The sequence below is a fragment of the Monodelphis domestica genome, chromosome 8 (assembly GCF_027887165.1).
Source record: "Monodelphis domestica isolate mMonDom1 chromosome 8, mMonDom1.pri, whole genome shotgun sequence".
In the NCBI taxonomy this organism is placed as follows: Eukaryota; Metazoa; Chordata; class Mammalia; order Didelphimorphia; family Didelphidae; genus Monodelphis; species Monodelphis domestica.
This window is the reverse complement of record NC_077234.1, coordinates 40316384-40342977: the sequence shown is the minus strand read 5'-3', so window position 1 is coordinate 40342977 and position 26594 is coordinate 40316384. Positions and strand designations below refer to the sequence as shown.

Sequence of the window (26594 nt, the reverse complement as noted above, 5' to 3'; positions counted from 1 at the left end):
AAATATACAGGATGTATTTATTGGAGATAAATATGATTTCCCTTGGTATGTTTTCTGAAATAATCACACCCAATATGTATCAGGAAATAAGGCAATTATATAATAATGTGTCTATTTAGGAGCTGCATTTCCTTCTGCCAGAGTTTATGAAGCATATAGAATTAACATATGTAAATGTTTATCTGAGATCATATGGAAAAGGCTTGGAACATGATCTATTTTCATCTATCTTTTGAAGGCATCATGTGATACATATTTCTTCCCAGGAGAGTTATTTTAAGTTGATTTTGAGGCTTGGAAATGACTCTAAGTCACTTCCTCATGACAGTTGTAATACTGGCATTAAGAAGAATATGCTGAATTCTCACAAACTCTTGATAACAAAGAATGAGTTCCATTTCCCTACCCAAAGAGAGAGATATGTGGATCATAGATCTAGAGCTTTACTGGCTTCCATCAAGATTTAGTTCAAATCCCAGGTTCTACAGGAAACAAAAAATCCTTAAAGCCTTATTATAATATAAGCTTCCTGAAGGCAGGGGGTATTTTTGCATTTCTTTGTATCCCCAACACTTAACTCAGGATGTGGAAAATAGTAAATGTCTACCAAATGCTCTTGACTGACTGATTTCTCATTATCTATAGAGCTTACTTAAGAGGCTGTGAAATTCTTGGGCTTTATGCAATCAGAATCCTGTCTTGCATAAATAATAGTATATGGAGGATCTATATGAAATATTATTTTGCAATGAAAATAATGATTGTGATTTTTTGCTAAACTGTTTTTACACCACAGGACGATAGATTGATTTGCAGAGGAAAGTCTTTTCATAAGGACTGCAGTAAAGAGAAGTATCTCACTAGTTTTAAGTAATTTGAAGCATCCCCATTTTCTGAGTATTGGGATTAGACATGATTTTATTACCACCCATTATTTTTAAGACTTCCTCCCCCCGTTTCCCCTATTCACTTAATCTGATAAAAATCTACTTTTTTTCATAATGGAAGAATAAGTACACCTTCCACCTTGAGTGGAAGAATGCTAGCAGAACTACAGTCAAACAAGAATGATTAGAGAATTAGATAGGTTTCTTAGATGAATTTGATCAAGTGAAGTAGCTCTGAGTTTGATTTTCTGAAGATGTATTGGATATTGAGGTCAATTTGAAAGAGTACAATGCCGAGGTCTGGGTTCTACTTCTGGTTCAAAAGTAGAGCAAAATCAAAGATGATGAAGAAAATCAAAGATTAAGCAGGATGAAAAGGTATAAGGCAGAAATATTCAAGAGGGAAAAGGAAAGTGATAATGAGGGCTAGACTGAGCATGGTAGATGTGCGAATTGAGAGAAGAGATTCTGAATATATAATGGAAGCAGTACTAATAAGAATTCACAAACTATTTAATAAGGGGAATGAGATAGAATGAAGACTGGAGAATACCACTACTTTCAGCATTAAGTGGGAGGTTTGTAGCATCTGTAATTTTGAGGAAGGATGAATTTAGTATGGAATGAATGAATGAATTAATTCAGTTTTGGACATGTTGAATTTGAAAAGTCTTTGAGACATATAGCTGGAAATATCTGATAGGTAAATGGAGATACAGTACTGATGATCAAGAAAGAGGTTATGGTTATATCTAGAGTTCTATTAATCATACATAAAGAAGCGGTTATAATTAAATCCACTTGAGTGGGTAAGATTGCCTAGGGAAAGAATGTGACCAGAAAAACAAAACAAAACAAAAAAACAAGAAAGCCCAAGACAGAAATAGGGAGAAAATCTAAATTTGGGAGGATGGAGACAGATGATGAAATAGTTCTCAAAAAGCCAGGGAGAAGCATGAGAAAATAGTACACAGAAGTCAAGGGAGAAGAGAGTATTTAAGAAGAGACCAACAGTATCAAAAACAATAAAGAGGTAAAGTAGGACAAAGATTGAAAAATTTTCTATTGGAGATGGAATTTAAGGGATGTGGTAACAATAAATTGGCATATTAGAACTCTTTTATTTTCCTTGTTTAAAGATGTGTTTTAAAATAATGGGAAAATATTTACAGATATAGCAACTGCCACAATTTAGGAATACTTGAAAAAGTATGTTAGAGTATTGGAGAGCTGGTCCTAGAATCAGGATAACCAGATTCTCCTCCTGCTTCTAACCATTACTTGCTGTATGACCCTGGGCAAGTAATTGCATCTTTATTTTCCAGTCAACTCTCTTAAGGCTAAGCTGGAGAATAGGAACAAATAACTTGCACTAATGAAAAGAATTTCCTTGTCTGGAGAGTTTTTCCACCAGTGAAATTGCAAGTCTAGTTTTTATCCCTGTGTCTGAATGTATGCTTCCTGGAGCTCCATTGAATTTCAATGACTTATTAATGAAGAATTGAAATCACTACTTAAATATGTGGCAGTTTATTATAGTGGAAAAAATGATAAATGTGGAAACAGAGGGCTTGGGTTCAAAATTCTGCCTTTGCCACTATATAACCTTGATCAAGTCATGAAACTTCTTGGAGCCTAGGTTTCTTTATCCACAAAATGGGAGTGCGGGGCTAGATGACTTCTGAAAGGTCCTTCTAGAATGAAATCCATGATTATCAATTTGTGAATCAGGTCTGGAGAAACTGGCATCTGCGGTGTTGGAGATCACAAACGTCATTTATATTTCATGTGTAAACTCCATATGGCACAACATTTCTCAGTAAGGATAAAGATAGAGGGCAGGTAGGTAAATCAATGAACAGAGAGCCAAGTCTAGAGAAAAGAGGATCAAGCTTTAAATTGGACTGCAGATGCTTCCTAGCTGTGTGACCCTGGGTAAGTCACTTAATCATAATTGCCCACCTTTTACTATTCTTCTGCCTTGTAATTGGTATTTAGTGTCCATTCAAAGACAGATTGTAAGCATTATTGTTCGTTCCATTTTTAGAGGATCAGTATAGAGATGGAAAAAGGAACTGGATCTATGTCATTATTGGTATAAGAAACTGGTGGAGAATAAACCCCCTGTAGCAATGCATGTTGGTACCTTTAAGGTTTTAGAGTGCTGTTTACAGGGACATTGAGACTTCTGACAGTTTGCCTAGGGTCAATCTTTATATTCAGAAGCTTGGCTTGAAGTGAGGTCTTCCTTTTGCTGAAGCCAGCTCCTCTATCCACTACAAATTATTTTAACTTAACTCAACTTACCCATTATAACTTCTCTTATTTCTCTGCGAAAACTTAATTTGAGTGAGTCAACAAATCATCTCTGAGACCATTTTGTCCTATGTCCATTGTAAAGGCAACCATAGACAGAGGGAAGCTAACCTAATAAGTGTCTCTCTTCTCTAATTTATGTCATTGAATCTGAGTTAGCTTGGAGCTAGTTCCTCTGTTCTTCCATCTGTTCTATTAGACACTTTCTTTCTTTAATATGTGATTGCCATCCTGGCTTCTCTCATATTGGTCTGAATATAATATGAGAAGAAAAAGAAAGAGAAGGAAGGAAGGAAGGAAGGAAGGAAGGAAGGAAGGAAGGAAGAAGGAAGGAAGGAAGGAAGGAAAGAAGGAAGGAAGGAAGGAAGGAAGGAAGGAAGGAAGGAAGGAAGGAAGGAAGGAAGGAAGGAAGGAAGGAAGGAAGGAAGGAAGGAAGGAAGGAAGGAAGGAAGGAAGGAAGGAAGGAAGGAAGGAAATAAGGAAATAAGGAAGGGAGGAAGGAAGGGAGGAAGGAAATAAGGAAGGGAGGAAGGAAGGGAGGAAGGAAATAAGGAAGGGAGGAAGGAAGGAAGGAAGGAAGGAAAGAAGGAAGGAAGGAAGGAAGGAAGGAAGGAAGGAAGGAAGGAAGGAAGGAAGTGAGGGAAGAAAATAGTTTTATTTGGTTTTATTTCTATAGATAGAACGTATTCTATCTATAATATAGAATGTATTTAGGGATTTTCTCCAAGTGCATGACCTTGTAAAAATGGGTTGCGTTAAAAAAGACCAGTTCTGTTCTGCCTTAGAGAAGTCTTATTTAATTTCCTTTCAAAACATATGGAGCCAAGGAAACTTGCAGACCATGGAGTCACCAGATAGATTCTGAACCAAAAGAGGAAACATGAAGAAGAGGAAGAGTTGGTCCATCCCTGATTATCTCAGCATTATTCCTCCTGCAACCTGAAGAGCAGCAAGGCAGACCATCAAAGAGAGGATGTGCAATGTGGATCAGGTAGGGAAGATGGAGAACAGTCTTTCAATAAATATCAAGAACCTCTCCTAAAAAAAAATTTTAGCTTTTATATTGTATAACCTGGTAGCTAAGGAACATTTGTGCTTACATGAAGAAAACTAAGTGCCACAATGGATGTAGCACTGCATTCATTGAAGTTAGGAAGACCTGAGTTCAAGTACTGCCTAAAATATTTGGCTGTGACCCAGGACAAGTTATCTGCAAACTTGAGAAGCTTTACATGCAGGTATATGTATGTATTTTTCACAGAGACATGCATGTGTGTATGTATAAATATGTACATATATATGTTTACGAGTCTCATTTCTATAGTGTGTGTATGTGATAGTATTAGTTAGGAGAACCCCAGCCATTGAGCTCTGGAAATCCAAAAGCTAAAGAGGATGGGGGGGAAGCCCATTCCTCTAACTTACTGAATGCCAAGGAACGTAGGCTACTTATGCCATTTTAAATGCCTTTTCAAAAATTCAGTCCCTTTAAATACAGAAATCAGCATAATCAGAACAACCAAATCCCATCCTAGCTGACTCTCCCTAATCTGCATTTAAGGCAACAATGCTTCTGAGTGGGATTTCTTTCCTTCAGAGCAGGGAGAGTATTTGAGGTCTTTGAAGACCAGTATTTTGATTTCCTGCTGCCCCACTATGGAAAACTTTATCTTTGTAGCTTTCCCTTCCAGGACATATACATGGGTTCCTGGGAACCTGGGAAGCAAAACTTCCAAGGGCTGCCGGGAGCGGGGCAAACAGTCTGTCAACAAAACCAAAAATGACCGAGTCACAGGAGACCCAATCATGACTTGAGGAACAAAGTCATGTCTGTTGTCCTCACTAATTTCTCATTTCAAATGAAATGTTTCTGGGTAGAAAGTGTCAGAGGGAGACAGGCAAGAGATGCTCTGACAAGTGCTATGGAAGATAAATAATTAGTTCCATCCGGGCTTGGAGGGTTTGTCTGGGATGCTCCTAAAAGAAAGGCTCTTTAAGAGTCTGACAACAGGGGGTTTGGGTGATGGCTAGAGCAATGCAAATATAGGCATTTTGTAATTTTAGTGAAGCTAACTTCCATTTCTTGAAATAAACTCTCTCCATCACTCCCCTATAAAGCTTGCAGGCAGCTTCTGGCAGGGATAAATTTGTAAAATTGTAACACAGGTGTCCTTAATGGGGCTGCATTTACACTTTGGAGATGACAGCATCAACTGAAGGCTGGCATGGTTTGCTTACTGGGGTATGGCTGGGGATCCTGAAGGGACAATAGATCTATCAGAGATTTTGGCAAATTAAGTGATCAAATCTGCATGCTATCATAGAATCACAGAGTTAAGTGGTATAGGAGACCTCACAGACCATCTTTTTTCTCAGTAGAAACTGAGTCTGAGAAAGATTAAGCAGCTTTTTCAAAGTTACCTAGGGATACATGTCAGTTGGAATTTGAACCCAAGACTCTAGAACTAATGAACACTCTACCTCACCAAGCTCAGCTCCTCTTTCAGACCAGCATAATGTCAAAAACAGGAGGGAGGCTGTGCTCAGCTTTATATGTTTTGCTTCCAGAATCATAGCTATAGACTTGTAAATGCATTTAGAGCTCATCTAGTTCAACATTTTCATTTTATTTGACACCCTGAGAGTTTGAGTAATTTGACCAAGATCAGAAGTCGGTTTTGAACTCAGATTCCTGGAAAAATCAGAATCAGGATCAGGAGAAGGCAACTAAAACAATTGAGAGGGCTGCAGATCTCTTGCTACATGCAGATGTAATAGATGTTTAGCATAGAGGAGAGAAAACTTGGGGAAAAGGTAGGAGAGCTTCCTTTAACGGTTTGAAGGACTGTCATTTGGAAGAGATTTTAGATTCTTGTTATCCGTGTATTTTAGTTGTGTCCAATTCCCAGTGACCCCCTTTGGGGTTTTCTTGGCTGGGATACTTCTCCAGCTTTTTAGATAACAATTCATTGAGGCAAACAGGGTTGAGGGATTTACCTATTAAGAGTCCAAGGACAGATTTCAACTCAAGAAGATGCATCTTCCTGACTCCAGGTCCAGGACTTTATCCACTGCGACACTTAGTTGCCCTGAATAAAGAAGTCGGGACAGATTTTTGATGCTGTTCAGCCACTTTTCTCATTCCAGACCATTCATGACCCCATTTAGGGTTTTTTTTTTTTTTTTGGCAAAGATACTGGAATGATTTGACATTTCCTTCCCCAGCTCATTTAACAGATGAAAAAAACTGGGGCAAACAGGGTTAAGTTGCTTGCCCAGATTTATATAATTAGGGAGTGGCTGAGGCCAAATTTGAACTCATGTCTTCCTGACTCCAGGCCAATGAGCCATCTCACTGCCCTGTTATACAATAGAATGGAAATGTCTTGGGAATACAAAATAAAGATCTATATGTATTTGGGATTTGGGGCTGCCAAAGGAAAATGCATTAATCACAGTCTCATTGCTATCATTAATGGAAACAACCATAAATAAACATAATTTTTAAATAAAAAAAGAAATGTCTTGGGGGCACATTTGTATCTCTAGAATCTAGAGTAGTGTTTGGCACAGAGTAGATACCTAAGGATATTTCTTTATGCATTGATCAATTGGGTTTATTGTACTTGGCTACAGGGGACAGAAACAGGAGCAAAAATGGCTAAAAAATGTAGAGAAGCTGATTTCAGTTTAGAGGCTCTCAACTCTTCCTCAAGGGATGGGGTCAATGAATCTGGTTTTTAACCCATCCCTTTCTAGCAAGTACCATTCCAGAGGCAGGATTCTTATCCTCTCCCACAATGGGGAGAGCACCCATTAGTCACCCTCCCCCAGCCCTTAGCATTAGATCACATAAAGAAAATTTGTCTACAAATGAAATCTCTATGATCTTTCTCTCCCCCAACAACACGATCAAGCAATCTGTTAGGGATCCTGGTGATCCCTAATCAATTAATGTCAAGACCTTCCTCACCCTCTGGTCAAAGAGCTCTCTGCTCAGGGTCCTGGGAGTTTTATAGCATTTGGAAAGTTATTCAAAATAGAATGGTCATCTTCAGAGTCAGGGGAGACTCTATGATTGGCCAAGGGACATGTCTGTCAATCGTAGTTTTTCAAGGGGATAATGAGTTGTTTTATATATATATATATGTGTGTGTGTGTGTGTGTGTGTGTGTGTGTGTGTGTGTGTGTGTGTGTGTGTCTTGAGGGCTTATCCCAGTGCCTAGCACAAAGTAGCTGAATGAATGAATGAAAGAATGAATGAATGAATGAATTCCAGATAAATGTCCAATCTCCCAGCTCAGTGGCGTAAGCATTGCTAAGTCCAGGTTAGGCACCATGTCTGGAAAGTCACTGGTGAGGAGGGGCAGTGGTGGGTCTCTTGGTTCAGTTTCAGGAGATTCCAGCTTGTCATCAGATAGAGCTCTCATTTATTGAAAAGCTTAGATATTCATCCATATTCCAAGGTCTGGTTTTAAATGATCAGAACCATTTCAAAGCAACACTATTGTGTTTTAATGACTTGCTGGAACTTAAGGAATCAATGTTTTCAGTGTATTTGATCATAGAGATATCTATATCTTGTTTTGAGTTTGCCATAGGATGATTCATTCAGAAGGCAAACACAGCACTAGTCTTCCTTATCAGGATGTAAATCCAGGGCCATATGCAGACCTGAGGTCAGCAGGTCCATCTCCAGAACAGAAAAGCTGGCACCACTAAGGGACCATTCATTAGCAGAAAATAGCACTGAGACTGGGTATGGAGGCCAGGCAGGTATGACAGGGGTTAAGAATTATATGCATTTCTGGGCACTATATTTTATTGTGGGTTAAAAGGACATTGACAAATTTGACTGTGCCCAGAGGAGGGTAACTAGGATGATAAAAGGTCTGGAAATTGGGTTGTATGAGTAATGTTTGAAGGAACTAGGGATATCTATCTTAGAGAAGAGGAGATTTGTTATAGAGAGGGAGGACATGAGTTAAGGTTGCTATATGTTTTGAAAACTGTAAAACACTCTTATTTGGATCCGAGATTTCATTGGGGTGGGAAGGACCTTTCATATGGAAACATCCTTGATACAGATTGGCAACATTTCTCTAACTTATCATGTCAGAGTTACCTGGGTAAAATGACTTGAAAAGGGTCACATTTCTAATATGTTTTAGAAGCAAGATTTGAACCCATGACTCTCTGACTCTAAGGCTGGTTTTATATGCTATGCTCTGTTGCCTTGTGAAGTACTCTAGGAATGTCATGTGTTCTTGTTTCCCCCTCCCATGACTATCATCATTCAAACATTTCTTCAAGAAAGGAAAAAGTAGTTTTGGTTTTTGATGCTTTGAAGGGCAGAACTGGATGAGCAGTTAGGAATTACATGGCTAATAATTTCTCAACATAAAGAAGAACTTTCCAACAATTAGAGATGTCCTAAATTGCATTTGGGCTGCCTCATAAATTTGCTAATGTGCCTGGATGACTAGGTGGGGGGTCATTGAAGAGAGAATTCCTCTATTCAACTTTGGGCTTCCTTCCTTCCAACTCTGAGACAGTACCAGAGATCAGAGCAAATGGCAGGTTAGGAAAGTAGGACACACAGCCAGAGTGATCATAAGATACCAGAATTTAGCCTCATAAAGTTGCCCTAATAATTATTCTGGATCCAGATCCACTTCTCTGAGCTTCAGCTCCTTTATCTGTGGAACTGAAACAATCTAAGGGTCTGCCTCACAGATAATTCAATGGTATGCACTCAACCAGAAGAAGGATAAGAGAGTAGGTAACAGCAGATCTGTTGTAGATTTCAAACTGGGCACCCCAGCCATGATAGTTGTGCTCAAGTAACTGAATGGCTTTCCTATTGATGAATGATTCAATGTGTTCTGTTTGGTCCCAAAGGGTAAAACTAGGAAAATGTAAGTAAGTTGCAAAGAGGATAGTTTTAGGGGAGAAATCAATCATGAAAGTTGTCCAAAGTGGAATGGTCAGCCTCTGGAGATAGTGGGTTCACCCTTATTGGTGGATTTGAAAAATAAGTCACAATGGTTCTAGATGGCCAATGATTTCTCTTCTATTCTTAATAGTCTTTTGTCCTATGAGTTGGAAGTCAAAAAGGGGATTATTTTGGAGAAAAAAATAGAAGCTCTAACTTTAATGATAGGTTATCTGCTCTCTCTCTCTCTCTCTCTCTCTCTCTCTCTCTCTCTCTATATATATATATATATATATATATATATATATATGTATGTATGTATATGTATGTATCAGTAGACCTTCTAGAATGAGATGCAGGAATTTTTTTGAAATTGATAGAGAAATGTCTCTTTGTCTTGAGTATAATTTTACCTTGTCTATGGAGGGAAGAGTGATTTCACTATCTAGACAAGCCCAATATCCTCCCTCAGATTCTTCATTTTTATATTTATTGTACTACAGTGCTTCCCATTCATAATCAAGAGCACATTCAGAAGAGGTCAGCTAGATTGTAAAGGGCCTTATACTCATGTAATTACCGATATAATGACAGACTCAATGAAGTAGTTGTGTTTAGCCTGAGAAGACTTGGGACAAATTATAAGTGCAATTCAGTATTTGATAAGGAAGAGGAATTGTGTGCTTATTCTGCTTGACATCAAAAGACAAAACAGAATAATGGGTAGAAGTTTCAGAGAGTCCAAGTTAGTTTGATGAAAGGAAAAGTTTCCTAACATTTAGAGCTGAACCAGTGGGGAATGGAATGACTTGGGTCATTCCCTTTCATTGGAGTTCTTTATAGAAAGTTGTTCTATGAAAGACATTTGCTCAATGTGATTTCAAGGGAATTCTTAATCAGGAGTAGGTTGCAATAGATGGTTACTGAGCTTCTGGCATCTTGAGATTCTGTGAGCCTTGAATCAATTCTGGTATTGAACTGAATTGAAAATAGAATCGAATGTATTGATGAATACCTCAACGTGACAATTTTCATGGGATCTGAGGAAATGCCTTGTCTCATCTATAACACATAATTTTGTAAAAGGTGGAACCAGGAGCATCTTGATATCTTATATAGTAGAGTTAGGTTAGAGGGAACATTGAATTAAATTCAACATATATATGGAGTTCCAGGTAAGATGCTAAGCAATTGGGAAATAGAGAAAAAAAACAAGACATTCTATACTTCTAGGATGCATACATTTTTGGAGGGGAAGAAATACATAGCAACAAGTGAGCAAATATAATATATATATAAATTAATGTATAAGAAATTCTTGAGCATCTGTTTTATACAATGCACTAGACTGATTTTAGTGATAAAAAGAAAAAGCACCAATAGTTACTGCCCTTAAGGAGTTTAAGTAACTAGACAGACCAATAGCAACTTGGGGATCAGGATAGACTTCCGATAGATGGAGAAAAAGGTAAACTAAGCTGTCAAGAAAGCTAAGGATTCTAGGAGATAGAGGTGAGAAGAAAGAACATTTCAGGCATAGAAGAGAGGCTATATGCAAAGGATCAGAGGAGAAAGATAGATTGCCACCTAGGGGAAACAGCACAGAGGCCATGTTAAGCTGGAATTTAGAGAGCAGAGGCAGAATGAATATATGGAGGATCAACTTGGAAAGACAGAAAGATTGAAAAAGGTTTTTAATATCAAAGAAATGAGAGGTTTTGGAGGGGAGTCAATAGACATACACTGAAAATTCCTGAGCAGGGTAGTGACATGGTCAGAACTGTGTTTTTGGAGTAAGAAAGAAGATATGTGGAGAATGGATTGGACAGGGCAGAGACCAGTGGCAGCTGACCAATCAGGAGTCTGCTGCAGTAACCTAGGAAAGAGGTGATGGGGGCCTGACCTAAGATGTCTTGAATGTGAATAGAGAGAGAGGATGCATTAGAGAGATATGAGAGACAAGCATTCAGGAATATCTGAACATGGGGCAGTCAGGTGGCTCTGGGGATAGAGAGCATACTTGGAGATAGGAGGTACTGGGTTCAAATTTGATTTCAGACACTTCTTAGCTATGTGATCCTGGGCAAATATCTTAACCCAATTGCCTAGCCCTTAATACTTTTTTTGCCTTGGAAACAATACTTAGTGTCACTGCTGAGATGGAAGGTAAGGGTTTAAAAAAGAAAGAAAGAAAAGAAATGCCTGGACTAGGGAATCAGTTGTCAACCTTATTTTGGCATATGAGTGATTCTCCCCATGCTTAAACTCTTGAATCACAATGACCTTCTGTAATGCCTTTAATGAGGAGAGTGACATAAGAGAAAAGTCCAATAAAGAAGCCTCATCCATCATGCATGGCTGTCCTCTCACAGAGAGATGTTAAAGGATTTTACAGGATCTTATGATGTGTGCACCTTGAGTTTTTTGGCATTTGACTTAAAAGAGCCCAAGAGACTATAATCAAGTAAGAACCTGCAGCCCTAGGCATAATTCATGGGCAATTACCATACACAGAAATGATATTCGAACTTCTCAAACTGGAACAAAAAATTTTCTTGATAAGTTAGAAAAATGGAATTCATCACTGGCAATTACAGAGTTAAAATATCTTGCTTATTACCTGCAGTACTCCCACATAATCATGCTTCTATCATTAACTGCACCAGTAATTGTTATACTAATTAGGCATATGCTGACATCAAAAATTCAAAGATAATAATTGAAAAACACCTCAAAATTGCTGTTTGCGAAATTATCTTCCCAAACTTCCCAGATTACATTCAGTTAGCAATATGAAAAGCCCTTATTTACTTAGGCATCATTTGAAATAGATACTGATTTGGACAGAGTTTGGGCTAAAATTTACCTTTATTCAAGAATATTCAATATAATTGACATTTATTATATGCATACTAGAAGGCACTGGAGATCCAAATGAAGAATAAAAAATTCCCTGCCCTCACATAACTTTTGGTTTCTACGAGGGATACAGCAGGTAAATAGGTAAAAATATACATATGATCTTTGGAAAGAAGAGAGAACACATCTGTAGGAAACGGGTTAGCTACAGAAATTAATAAACAAAATGTTATTTTGTCATTCCAAAGAAGATTTCAGCTTTGGGTTTAATGGGAAGAATAAGATGTTCTTGGACTTCAGAAAATAGCCAATGTCTATGTAGAAATCATCTATCCATTTATTTAAGTAGGGCTTTATTAATATTTTTCATGGTACTATATTAAATTAATCTATTTTCATGGATGTGCATATTTACATTGCCCTCTCTTCTCAAGTTCCTTTCCCCCAAACCTCTCCCTGATCTTTCCCTGATAAATGTCAGCTTTGGATCACTCCCTCCATCTATTACATTCATTCCTTCTTATGAAAGGCTGAACAAAGATGGAAAAAGATTGCAAAATGCAGCTGAGTGGGTCCACTACACATTCAAATCCCCTTGTTTTGACACAGTTATAACTGTGGCAAGACAATCATTTTGAAACATTCCTAACTCACTCACTAGGTCACTCACCATAGCAGTCTTTTCAATCTCTTTTACTCATCTTCAAATCTCCCATAGCTTTCTATTCCCCCTCCCCATCCCAGAGCTCCTGTTACTCCCATCTTCCACATTTCATATCACCAAATGTCTTTTGTCCCTTTTCCCTCCTTTACCCTTGTCTCCCAAGAAGTGGTCACCCTCCTCTTTACCATTTTACATGTACAAATGGTCCCATTCCATCCCATCTTTTCCAGAAAATTTTCCCATCATCCATTCCCACTTCCTTACTTACTTCCTTACTACTATTGCCTACAAACATATCCATTTCTCTTCCATCCTCAAAAAAACCCTCAACTGATCTATTCCTTCTATCATTTTGTATCTCTGTTCCCCTTGAGGATCTTAAGAATACTGTCTATAGTAAGTGTTTCTACTTCCCTTTCTCTCACTCTCTTCTTGGCTCTTCATCTGACTTCCAGACTCATTCAACTGAAAGCACTTTTGCCTCATTTCCTCAAGTTTCTCTCCATTCCGGTCTATCCTCCAGTCTTCTGTCAAATTTTTCTTTCAAAAGCTCAAGTATGAGCATGTTAATTCCCTCTTTAAAAAAACTCTAGTTGTTCTTATTACCTCCAGGATCAAATGTAAAATATTCCATTTGGCATTCAAGGTCTTTTGTTACATGATTCCCTCCAACTTTTACAGCTTTCCTATCACTTTCTTATTTCAGTCTACATTCCAATCCAGTGACACTGGAATCCAAACTTTTCCTCATATAAAATACTCTATCTCCTAATTCCATGCATTTTCAATATCCATCTCCTATATCAGCCTTGGCAAAGGTTTTCAAGTTCACGTGCCCAAACTGCAGCTTCAAGCTGCCTGTGAGACCTGGGCATTACTGCAGAGAGTGGAGGGAGGTAGTGCTACGGACAGAGAGGCAAGGCATGCAAAAAATGTCCTTGCTACTGGAAAGAGGGGGAACAGAGAAGTTCCCCATGAGCCAGCTGGGAACATGTGCCAATACTTTGCCAGGGTTGCTCTATGCCACAGAATTCTCCTCATCTCTGCCTCCCGGCTCCTTGGGTTCCTCGGAGTCTCAGCTAAAATCCCACCTTCTACAAAAAACCCTTCCCAATTTCCCTCTGCTGATTATGTCTAATCCATTCTTTAGAAATCTTATGTGTATGTAGTTGCTTGGGTATATTTTCCCCAATTACATTGTGAGCTCCTTGAGAGCATAGATTGTCTTTGTTTTTTTTAATGGCCCCAGAGAGTAGCACAGTACCTTATAAAACGCTTATTAACTGACACATGTATGGACATATAATTATACAGACATATATGCATATCTACCTATTGCAAATCAAAGATTTAGAACTAGAAAGATCCTTAGATGCCATTTACCTCAATATCTTTATTTTTCAAATCAGTAAATTAAGAACCTAAAGAGATTATAGTATGCCCAACTTCACATATGTACTAAGTTCTATAACTAGGAATCAACAATAAATCTTTGACTAAGAATCCAACATTCTTTCTATCACACCACAGTGGTTAATTATTCCCATGGTCTTCCACAAAGTGTTGGAAGCCTCAAAAAAGATGGCTCAGCTAGGTTCAAATCTGGCCTCAGACACTTCCCAGCTGTGTGACCCTGGGCAAGTCACTTGATCCCCTTTGCCGAGCCCTTACCACTCTTCTGCCTTGGAGCCAATACACAGTATTGATTCCAAGACAGAAGGTAGGGGTTTGAAAAAAAAAAGACGTTTCCATCTGACCATGGTGCACCAGCACTAAATGCCATTCCCACCAGAAGTCCATTTCCTAAAGTCCCAGCTCCATCCCTTCCTTCCCTCAGTTGTTGCCAACATATCTTATTTGCTGCCACAACTGTTATCAAAGATTGCCTAGTTTAGTGGACCCTTCCAGAGCTTGCAGTCTATGAAAATTGCTTTTGAAAACTCAGGGTTGCATCCATATTAAAATAAGGAATTGGGATAAAACATTTAGTCCCATTAAAATAGAGATATTGAAATTGGTCTCTAGTGTCTAGAGACCTTTTCAGTTTCAGAGGTTTTTTTTTTCCTTTGGAGTATGGATTTTCCTAGGCAGAACTCTATATCTCCTGGGAAGTTATGAATAGCAGCAAATCACCTGCACTGGACCTTAGCCAGCATCTGAGAAAAAAGCAAAGTAGAATGGGCGGACAATTGCCCACCCTCTAGACCGCATTTGGCAAAAGATTTCTTTGTAATGTCTATCTGAATGTAAAGGCACAGCTAATGATGCAAAACCTCAGTATGGAAAACCCCACCACTGAAGTGAAATTGACTTTTTAAAAATCCTGGCAGTCATTAAATTATTATGTAAATGTATTCACTGATCTCATTTAAATTCCTCTTCACCAGGTGCATAATGGCATAGAGAACATTCAAATCTCCTAAAATATTTCCCCTAATTCCTTCTGAACATCATGCTTCTTCAATATGTCATATCATGATCAAGTTTTTCCTCTATGATCCAAAAAGCAAGCTAGATATAACTCTAGGGTGCTAAAAAGAATATGCCAGCATCAATGGATGTCTCTACAAAAAATAAAAATGAGCAGCAGAGATTAGCCATGCCGGAGCCCCCTTTCAGTGGGTCAGATACACTTAGATTCAGAATCATGCCAAAGAAAATGTACTTCCATGTGAGTTGAGAGCCCTGTAAATTAATTAAAGCCACCCTGGAGATCCAATCAAATACATTTTTTCCAGTTCTCACAGTTCTTGTAATATCTATTTCTTTTTTGAACACTCCAAATATTTCCATATCCCTGATTAAGTGGCTGAATTTCCAAATGACTCAGGGAGGCATTCAACCAATACAGAAAATCAAGCTTGAATGAAGATGAGTTCTGCCTAATCTTCATTTCAAATCCATGCCCTACATTTACCAATCGTTGTAATGACTGTCTTCACTGGGGTTATTTTCTACACTCTGATCAGCTGATCTTGAGTCACAGGTCTTTTGAAAATAGACAAACAGTCCTGTTTTTCTTGATAATGACATTTTCTTGATAATGTGATGAGTCAAAATTAAAATGATTACCTGCGCCAGATGGACCATCTGTGTGACCTCATCACTATCAATGGTCACCAGAATGATTGATTATGCCTGAAATAACTGAGTGCCTTAATGAGTCACTTCCCTTAAATCCCCTCATAAGGTTCTCACAGCTGGTTGGAATGGAGTGGAAGTTAATATGAGGCAGTGGAGAACTGGGTTTACACAAAAACATTCAGGAAAGCTTATTTAAATCATAATTCTAGCCACTGAAAAACAAGCCTCCAGGAAATGTTTTCAGTGGGTCAGTAGAGGTTGATCTTCCAGAAATCAGCCAATCAGGAAATATGAATAGACTATGTACTAGATTTGAAATCAGAGGACCTGGATAGGAAGGCTAGGTCCACTACTAATTACCTGTGTAACCTTTGGACAAGTCCTTGGTAATATTTACAAGGTACAATGGCATAGTCATGAAGAGCACTACTCTGGAAGCCAGGAAGGTCTGATTTAATATCTCATTTCAGACCATTTACTAGCTGAATTGAGATGAATCATTTTGCTTCTCTTGGTCACAATTTCTTACTAGGTAAAATAAAGCAATCTTCCTAGCCTCGAATTTTATGATCCTAAAACTATGATTTTATGAATTGAATCCAACTGTCGACATGATAGCTGGGGACCCTACCCCACTTCTTGGCACATAGTACCAAGAGTTGGTATTTAGGTGTTGCTTTAAAGTTTGCAAAGCAATTTTTAAATTTCATCTCATTTGATTCTCATTATATTTTTGGTAGCTAGAATTATTATTATTTTCACTTTATGGATGAAGAAACCAAGGAAAATAGAGGTCCAGTGACTTTTTCAGGATCATACAGTCATTCAGGATCAGAGTCTGACTTTGAACCCAAGTCTTCCTGACAAGGACAATATTCTCTCCACTGTACCATTTACCTGCTTTGACAAAGAGGTTTTTTTTTTTTTTTGATGCTTCCAATTTCAGATGGTCACTTGGAGATCTCTCTAAGGAGACCAGGTTTTTCAAAGATACATGACAGAAGGTGCTTAAAATAATAATGCTCATTTATAAAGCTAAGCTTAACAAAGCACCTTAAATACATGATCTCATCTCATCCTTGCAAATCTAGTGTATGAGGGCAATAGTATTATCCCCACTTTAGAGTTAAGGAAAGAGAATCAGAGAACTTCAGTGATGTTCCCAAGTTCACACAGTCTACAAGTGATGGAGGTGGAATTTTATCCCAGATCTCTGTGGACTAAAGTCCAACACTAATATTCTACAGTGCCTTGATCATAAAATTAAGGAAAAAACAAGACTAATATGAGCTTATAACTATTTAAAGATGACTTTTAAACCTGGACTGGATTGAATTATGTGAACAATGATACGATCAACAAAAAATGTTTTTGTGGAACTGTTCAGAGCAAGATGATCAGGGCAGAGAAAGTAATGATGATAGCTGGCAGTATAAAACAGTTATTCAACTCCCATTTTTTTCTGCTTTCTACATCAAAGGTAATAATTTTTAGAGAAAGGCAAAACAAACATAGAGAGAAGATACAATACTAAATCATTTTTGAGGGGGAGGGAGAAGGATTTCTTAGACCTGTGATTTTTCCATGTAGGAACTTCTCATACGAAAACTCCCTTCACCAATGAAGATGATCAACTTATCAATAACTTATGTTCTTAGTAAATTATTTTAGAGAACTGAGATACGAAGAGGCTTGTCTAGCCTTATAAAGTAAGTTTGTTTCAAAGCTAAGAACTGAGTACAAGTTTTTCTAATCTCCAAATCTGCCTTTTATTAACTAAACTGATTTTTGTAAAATAACAAGTGATATTAAAGAGGATGCATGGATACTTTGGTGTATCCAAGTCATCAATTCCATAGTAATTATATCTCAGGGCACCAAAAAGACCTAAGGATTTGATACGAGAACCAATTTCACTAATCTTTGAACACTTGTAAAAAATGGAAAGGCAAATTTTATCATAATGTGTAGATTCTGAAAATAATAGATCGGTGAACTTGAATTAAATATCAGGCAAAATTCTGAAAATAATAGGTCAGTGAACTTGAATTAGATATCAGGCAAAATTATAGGAGGGATTTCTAAAGAGATAGTTGGTAAGTTGTTAAAAACAAAAGATGATAACTAGGACCTTGCATGGGTTCACTAACAATAAATCATGACAAACTGATGTAATTTCCTTTTTAATAGTGTTATAAGATCAAGGGAATGTTGTAGATATGATATATCTGGATTTCAGTAAGTTATGTGAAGAATTATATAGTCTTACGCAAGAGGGTAAAAAGGGGGTGTAATGAAGGAATAACTAATGGATTTGTACCTAATTGAAAAACTATCATAGAATGATATTGATGATGGAATTAATTACAGTTTGGAGATAAGTTTCTAGTGGAATGTTGTACAGATCAGATCTTGGGACTAGTTTGGTCTATTCTGTTGGATGTTCTCATAAGTGGTCTGGAAAAAGACATAATAACCAGGGTTGAAAGAAAGCTGGAAGATGCAGGTAATAGAGAATAACAGTTTAAAATTATTTGACTAGGATGGACTTACTGGCTTAAAGAAATGACAAAAAAGTATGAAACAATCAAAGGATAAATGCAAAGTGATTAATTTAGGCTAAATAATGTTGTTGGTGAAACTGGTAGCATGAAATAATCTGGTTTAACAAAAATTTGTATGGGGAAAAAAACTCTAAGCATTACAGCACAGAGGTGAACATAACATGAATATGTCCTACAACTTTTCCAGAGGATTCTAGTGACCAAAAATATTGGAAAGACATTATTTCAATGTGATTTCACTTATAACTCCATGTCATGGAACTTAAAACCAATTATTTCAGATCCAGTGTATACTTTATATAATATATATATATATATATACATTATATACATACACCTTATACCTTCAATTCTTCATAAGAAAATAGATGTCATTGTTGATACCATTTTGATAGATGTTTAGAAAGAGAATCAGATTAAGAATCATAAAAACCTGGGGTCAAGTCCCATCACTGATGCATCATGTTTATGTGGCCCTTGGCAAGTTGCTTAGCCACTCAATGCCCCAGATAATTCTCTAAGACTAATTTGCATAGCAGTTGGTGACCTGTATTGGCAAAGGACATCTGTTCATCAGAAGTTCCTGGCATATAATGACAATATAATATAATCACAAGTCTTATTATTAAAAAGTGAAAATTTATTTTTGGTATTTACTTTCCCTATTGACATAGGCAAAGCACTAAAACATTTGGTGCCCCTGCAATCTTATCCATACCACTATCCATGACTTTGGGAAATATCATTATGATAGATGATCACTAGGGTTTGCTCTATTTAGGGAGAATTGCCTTCTTTTTATCCAAGTATCCCCAAATCTACAGAGATTTCACACCTTTTCTGCTCTTACTGTTGTTTATCCTTTATCCTCCAAGAGGACCATTATCCTCCAATGTTGGGGTCAGGGTAGTGCATTCATCTGTAGCTAATCAGTCCAATAAGAACTCAAAAGGTTCTACCACAGGTCAGGCACAGAAAGTCTATTTGAACATTTGCAATGGAGATGTCTCTGTGTTTGTGCAATTCACTTTTCCTTTGTGCTACAGTGATTCTGCTTTGCTCATGGAGCATAGAACCTTTTTTTTTTTTTTAACGTGGGCACTCAATGCTGGGCAATCCTGTGTCTCCCATGTCTCACAATCAATGCTAACATTCTTCAGAGAGATCTTGAGGGTATCCTTGTATCACTTCGTCTGATCTCCTTGTAAGGGTTTGCTTTGTTCATGTTCTCCATAAAATAGTCTTAACTACATTTTTTATGAAAGCTTCTCTTTTCCTCTCTCATATTATCATCAAGGAGGCCCTTGACATGTGCCTAGATCACTCTCTTAACAATTCTCATAAAGAAATCAAATGGGTCAGTAGCTAATGTACTTTTTAACGTTCTGATGACAGTGTTCTTTTGCTGTTTTTACCTTTTTCACTATGTGATAAATAAGTAAAATACATAAGTTCTTATTGTTCTTACCATCAGACAAACCACCATGGTTCTGGAATGTCTATAGAAAGTCTACCTTTATTCTAGATCTTTTACTTCCTTCATTTAAATTTTGAAGCCACTCTTATGTAGGGCATAAGAGGATACTTGTTCTGGCATTGGGAGCTCATTTCAAATTCTAGCTCTGCCATTTACTATCTTTTATTTTTGGGGAAAATCATTTAATTACTGTACTCTTCCTCAATTTCTGTAACTGGCAGTTGAGATATCAATATCTGTACCACCTTCATAATGTCATGTGAATCCAATGTTATAAGGAATTTAAAGCTTGATGTCAATAGCAGTTATTATTATATTAGATCAACTTTGATTGTATGGTAAATAGCTCATAATGCGTGTCAAGGGACTACACTGCTATATAGCTAAGTCCTGAATACTGCAGATAACAAATTCCTTCAAATTTGTACAATTTATTTCCATTTTGGGTTTGAACTAGTGACCATATTTTATATAAGTATAAATTCTACCAGTGCACATTCAAATATGTGGAACCACTTCAGGAGACTCATTATTTGTACCATAAATCTTAAAATTAATGGTTTGGCTAAATATATGAAAATTATAAATCTTTTATTCATAAAAGAGGTGGAAAGAGTGAAAATAGAGAAATACAAAAGGGTAGAGAAGACACTAGCCTATCTAACTAAATATTGTTCCAGTGCTTGGCTAACAGGACTTGTTAACCTTCAACTGGAATTAAAATCTCTCCAGAAGACAGGAAGGGAAAACCAGCTATCCACTCACCCAAATTCCCTTCAAGAGGTGGGTCAAGACAATGACTTGAGCTGAAGATCACTCCTGAGGCCAACTTTCTTTGAACCTACCTTCTTTTTGAAGCTGACTTCCTTCTTGGAGTGACTCTCTTCTTGGAGTCCACTCTCTTAGCCTCAGATATTCAGGGCCTTTTATAGTGGCTTCTTGTCTCCTCCCCTCTTCACAGGGGCCAATTGCAGCTTTCAAATTGTCTAGCACTGCCCAAGGGGTTCACAGCTTCTGAGGGTCTTAACTCTTACAAGTTACTGAGTGATTGAGTTTAATCTTGCTGGCTTCTCAACTAGCACTAGGTAGGGCGTGAATTCGCCAAGTGGTTTGTGAGCTCTTCCACCTATTTCAAGCTTGTATTTATTCAATCAAAAGGTGTGTTAACTCAAAATAGGCAAAGGGAATAAAGGATTCCCTTTCACAAGTATGAACTCAGACTAGGCAAAGGGAACAAAGAATTCCCTTTTTACAGTACTATTCAAGACCTAACTGTAAATATTTGGTGGACCCTATGTGTGTGCTAAGATGTTAACAAAAGAATGCTTAGGCATTCTCAAGGAATCTCTAGAATTTGGATAAAATATCATGACTTAGGGTAAAGACTAAGATATATTTAAAAGACAAACTTCATAATTTTATCTGAAACACAGACTAGAATTCTGATTGTTTCTCCATCATTCTTTTGTTAATAAAACAAAGCTCTTTACTAAATTTAGCAGCAAACCATAATAATTCTAACCATCATTAGCAAATGCTTTATTTCTTTAAAAATCCTATTCCATATTTCTTTTAAATATAAACACTGACTAATTTTTTTAAATATGACAATCAACTGTTTTGCTATCTAATGATTTTATTTGATCCTTTCTATCTCATTACAAAGAACCATTAACTTCTCTCACTTTCATGTTTCCATGTCAAAACCTTATGTAATTCTTTTTAATGCTTCTTTGTAATTCCTTAACTTGACTACTTGCCTCATAGTTAAAGCCTTCATAAAAATTTGTACTATCTGATATTTCCATGCTCAGTTACTTAAGTGCAATAATTTTCTGTTATCTAATGAATACACTCAATGTTGAATTCAAAATACTCACAAAATTCCCCCAAACTCTGACCCACTAAATTTCCAGCATTTATCATATGAGCTAGCATCATAGTGAGAACAAGAAAAATATGTTGAGTTGTGTTAATTAACTGAGACAAAGCAAACTAATAAAATCTTGTGACTTATAATATCCATGTGTGAAGGAGAATAAAAAAATAAGAATCCTCCATTTATTCAACAAATATTTATTAAATAGCTATCATGAATCAGACATTACACTATGTGCTGATGACTCAAAGGAGAAAAAAGACCCTACCCTCAAGAAACCTAACTTCTATTGTGGAGAAATAAGTACATGATAAGTAAAATAAAAATATCTCTAATGTAATTAAAAATAAATGGAGTGAACCACTGGGTAATGGCATTTGAACTGGCCCTTGAAGCAAGCCAAGATTTTTCAGAGGTGGAGATAAAGAGAGAACATTTCACACATGTAAAGGGTACTGATGTGCAGCAAGGCTGGAAAAAAGTGGCTGGAGCTCAGTTCTAAAAGATCTTGAATTCAAAACAAAGGAAGATGTCATTTATCCTTGAGAAAAAAATGGAGTCCCTTTATGAAGTTTACTAGAGGTCACCATCTCCACCATGACTCTACATCTTTTGTTTTATAAGCATGAGAGAGGCAATGGAATATAATGGGAAGAACACTGACTCAGGTATTAAAAATGAAAAACAAAACTCCAGACAAAACCTTCCTTCAGTCATTTATTGTCTCTGGCCTGAGGCAAAATCTCTGATTCTTATTTGAAAAATGAGGACATGGGCTAAAGTTTCTCCTCATGCTACCAATCCTTTGTTCAAAGCTTCTGTATTTGCTGATGGTTAAATCTCTTTTCATCCTAGCCTCCTGCTTGATTAAAGCAGGAGTGACTTCAGTTTCTTTTAGTACTTTTCCTTTTACATGACCTACATCTTCTTGGTGACATTTTGTTCATTTAATCTCTTTGTCAATTTAAGATGCTTAGTGATAAATTACTGGTACATTTTGTTGCTTTCTGCTGTGCCTTTCCTCCCCTTTAATTTTCTGACTTCAAAATAATCTATTTTACTTTAATCTATTTCAGTTGGTCATTTAATATGCCTTGGGCTTCATCCCAACATCGGCTTTGGCTAGCATTCTGTTTTCCCCAAATTCAATGACCTGTGATCATTTTCCTCTCTGTATTGTTCTCTATATTTCTGAACTCCTGCCTTCTGGGTTATATCTGTCTCTCCATTTCCCACCCACAGGGGGCCAAGCTGAGGAGGAAGAAGGAAGGAAGGAAGAAAGAAGGAAGAAAGGAAGGAAGGAAGGAAGGAAGGAAGGAAGGAAGGAAGGAAGGAAGGAAGGAACGAACGAACGAACGAACGAACGAACGAAGGAACGAAGGAGTTAAAGAAACTTTCCTAACCATTAATTATCCAAAAGTAGAATGGGACACATTGAGAGAGAGGATATAGGTTTCTCCTGCCAGGAGGCTTCAACCAAAGGTTGGATTATCACTACTTGGGTTTGTTATAGGGAGGATTTCTTTCATATAGATGAGGACTAGATGACTGCTGGGCACCTTTAAATTCTTCATTTCTAGTTTTTTCAGAATTCTGTGCTGCCATTACCTCTGGGGTATTTAGAAGCTGAACTGAGGAAAAGAAAAGGGCTTCAGGCTTGTTCTGAGATGGGCAGTACAACTGGATTCCAGACAGAGCTCAATGCAGCAAGGTTCCAGGGAGTGTTCCCATTGTGTCACCTTAAATACTCAGAACAGCCACAGAGTGATGGAGGGCAATCTTCATGGTAGCTGGAGCTGCTACATGTATTAATCACACTGATTGCTTGTGAAACCTATTTAATTAAGATCTTCTAAAGAGCTACAAAAAGTCATGTCTTCCTGATGGCAAACAAGCCATTGCAGAAAGTGCTGCCTCAGTGAGAGTGGATGTTTCTTAATAAACAATCTTAGGGTGAGAGTTGGAAGGGACCTAATAGGTCTTTTGGTTCAGCTCTCATTTTGCAGACAAGGGAATTGAGGCTCAGAGAGTTCAGGTGACTTGCCCAAAGTGTACACAATTAGTAAAAGGCATAGATGGGATAATGGTTCAGGTCTTCAAGCTCCAAATCCGATACTCTTTCTTTATATACTTCAGTGTCCCAAGTTATTCATCAACATGTTAAGGCAATTTTTCCCACCAGGACTATATTTAAACATGTTAAATTGTTAACAATTTCATATTATAGATTCCTGAAAGCTGGAAGTGACCTTAGAGGTTGCTAGTTCAACATCATTATTCATATTGACATGAAACTAGATTATCCTGTGGGTCCTGGGAAGATCGTGCAGGTGAGGGGGAACTAGGTGGCTCAATGGATAGAAATCCAGGCTTAGAGAGGGGAGATTATGGGTTTAAATCTGGCTTTCTATATTTCTTATTTGTGTGATCCTGTTCAAGTCACTTAACCTCAATTGTCTAGCCCTTAGGGCTTTTCTGCCTTGGAAAAATACACAGCATTGATTCTAAGACAGCAGGTAAGGGTGTAAAAAACATACTTGGAGTTAGAAGCACTCTGTGGGCATATACCCCAACAAAGTACATTACATTTACCAAAGCAAAGAGAAAATACAAAAAAAGGGATTAAATGACAAGAAAACATGTCCCTCCCCATGCCCATAAGGTCATTCTCCCACCAGTTACCACAGCACCAATGAGGAGAATTCACATGTGCAGAGAATATGTGTGATCACAGAAAAGGAATGAACCCATTTCCAGGATGTATATCTAACTAAGGAAAAGGAGTGCAGAAATGCATATACAGTATGACTATGGTGGCCAGGACACACCCATGACCAGAGCAGCTGACAGCTGATGCTTCAGAGCAATTGATGTTCCCTAATGAAGTCATCATGTAGATTTCTGCTGTTAGCCACTATCTCCTAACCAACTAAGCGTCATGGTGTCTCTCTTGTATTTTTCTCATCTCTGCTGCCATTTCCTGGGGCTCAGCAGCTAGGAAGCCTTTCTTTGGGAAAGGAAGGAATGACGTCTTTTTGTACCAAATACCTAAGAGCAATGCTAGTTCTCTCACTCTGCGCCCACCAAGCAGATAGTAAATGCACAAATATCTTCAGACCAAGAGGAAGTCGGTTCTTTTTGGCCCTGTTTGAGATCCTTTCCTTGCTGTCCCTGGCCCCAGGCATCAATGTAACTCTTGACAGTTTCCTGATTGTCAGTCTACATTTCCTAAATCCATTCTTGGATGTCACCCCACAAAATAACCGAGGAACCCCAGAAGGCCACATTTACAAGCTCCACTCAACTTCCTGTAATGATCTGAGCTGGCAGGCAAAAAGAAGAGGAAAGGAAGAAAGGACTAAGTGACACTGGAAGGGCTCTGAGTCACTGCCTTAGACCCTTTGCTCAAATCTTATGCCCTTTTTTATGCAAAACTACAAGTGGCAACAGGAGAACACTGTCCACAGTAACAGCAATAATGGTAGATGACCAAGTGTGAATGATAACTATTAACAGCAATGCAAGGATCCAGGACTATTCCAAAGGACTCAGGAATAAGAGGGCTCTCCACTACCAAGGAAGGAACTGACAGAGTCTGAATGCAGATGGAAGCAAGCCGTTCTTCACTTATTCCCTTCATGGGTTTTTAGCTAGGGTAAGTGATATGTAGCCTACCTTCTGTCTTGGAATTGCTGGTGAGTATGGATTCCAAGACAGAAGAGCAGTAAAGGCTAGGCAACTGAAGTTAAGTGACTTCTCCAAGATCACATAGTCAGGAAGTATCTGAGGCTATATTTGAACCCAGGATATCCTGCCTCCAGGCCAGACTCTATCCAGTGAGTCACCTAACTGCCTCAATATGTGTCTTCTTTCATAACATGATGAACATGGAAATATGTATTATATGATAAGACATGAACAATCTATATCATATCGCCTATCATCTTGGGGATTCAGAGAGGTGGGAGAGAACCTGGTCCCAAAGTCTCAGAAAATAATTATTAAAAATTCTATCAACATGTAAATTTTTAAAAATCAAGCAATGAAGTCTGTTTCCATCCATGAATAAACATCCAATGTTCTCTGTCTTATAGGTGAAGAATCTAAGAATCCAAGAAGGGTAATGATTTCCTGAACTTCGTAGAGTTGAATTATGAATCTGGAGGATGATTTTTGTGATGATTGTTTGAAAGTAAAAGAATCAAACTTTTTTAGAAAGATTCCCTCAATTCTAGTCCTGTGTCAATTTAATTAAAAATAGCTCAGACTTCCATAATATTTTAAGGCCCCAAAACTCTACTTACGAAGAAGCACATATTAAACACCTATGAAAGCATCAGGTACTATGCAATGAAGGATACACAACAAAAATTAGAGTTCCTGCCATCCAGAAGTTTAAATACTATCATGGAAAAGAAAATACACAAAGATAGGTGAATACAAACTCAAAGCAAAGCTCTTGCTTAGTAATTTCCCAGGGAGGGGGGAAGGAAAGGTGTCGTTATCCCCATTTTATGGGTGCCTGAATTTAGGATCAGAGAAGTTAGATGGTTTTATTAATTTTGCACAGCTAATAAATATCCTATCTGGGATTTGAACCTAGTACTTATGTCTTGGAAGACAAGGGCTTTTCTCATGTGGTGCCTTAGGTTCCTGTCTTTTGTGATGCTAGTTTCCAGGTCAGACACTAACAGTGTCCAAGAACAGTAGAGCCTTGTCAATCTGAAAAACCAAATGTCCTCAAAAATTTTTTCCTGGGATTCCCCACCTCCTGCATCTCAATTTTCCATCCATGGGGCAGTATCTCAGCATCTGATTAGAGACAAACATTTTAATAAAGCCAGAGGTAGAGAAAAACATGAAAAGCTTCTGCTTTTCATTTTTATCAGTGAGCAGCACTCCTGTTCTCTCTCTCAGAGTGGTGATTGT

The 26594-nt window shown here is 37.7% G+C and overlaps 2 long non-coding RNA genes across 2 annotated transcripts; one reads left to right on the top strand and one right to left on the bottom strand.

The window, feature by feature from the left end:
- Positions 1–3984: 3984 nt before the first annotated feature.
- On the bottom strand, positions 3985–5624 carry LOC130455924 (uncharacterized). The gene is made up of 2 exons (XR_008914199.1): positions 5442–5624; positions 3985–4241 (listed from the first exon to the last, which is right to left on the bottom strand). It is a non-coding gene; the product is annotated as an uncharacterized LOC130455924 (long non-coding RNA).
- A 78-nt stretch (positions 5625–5702) lies between these two features.
- LOC130455789 (uncharacterized) lies at positions 5703–26154 on the top strand. The gene is made up of 3 exons (XR_008913908.1): positions 5703–6017; positions 22908–23147; positions 25760–26154. It is a non-coding gene; the product is annotated as an uncharacterized LOC130455789 (long non-coding RNA).
- Positions 26155–26594: the final 440 nt, after the last annotated feature.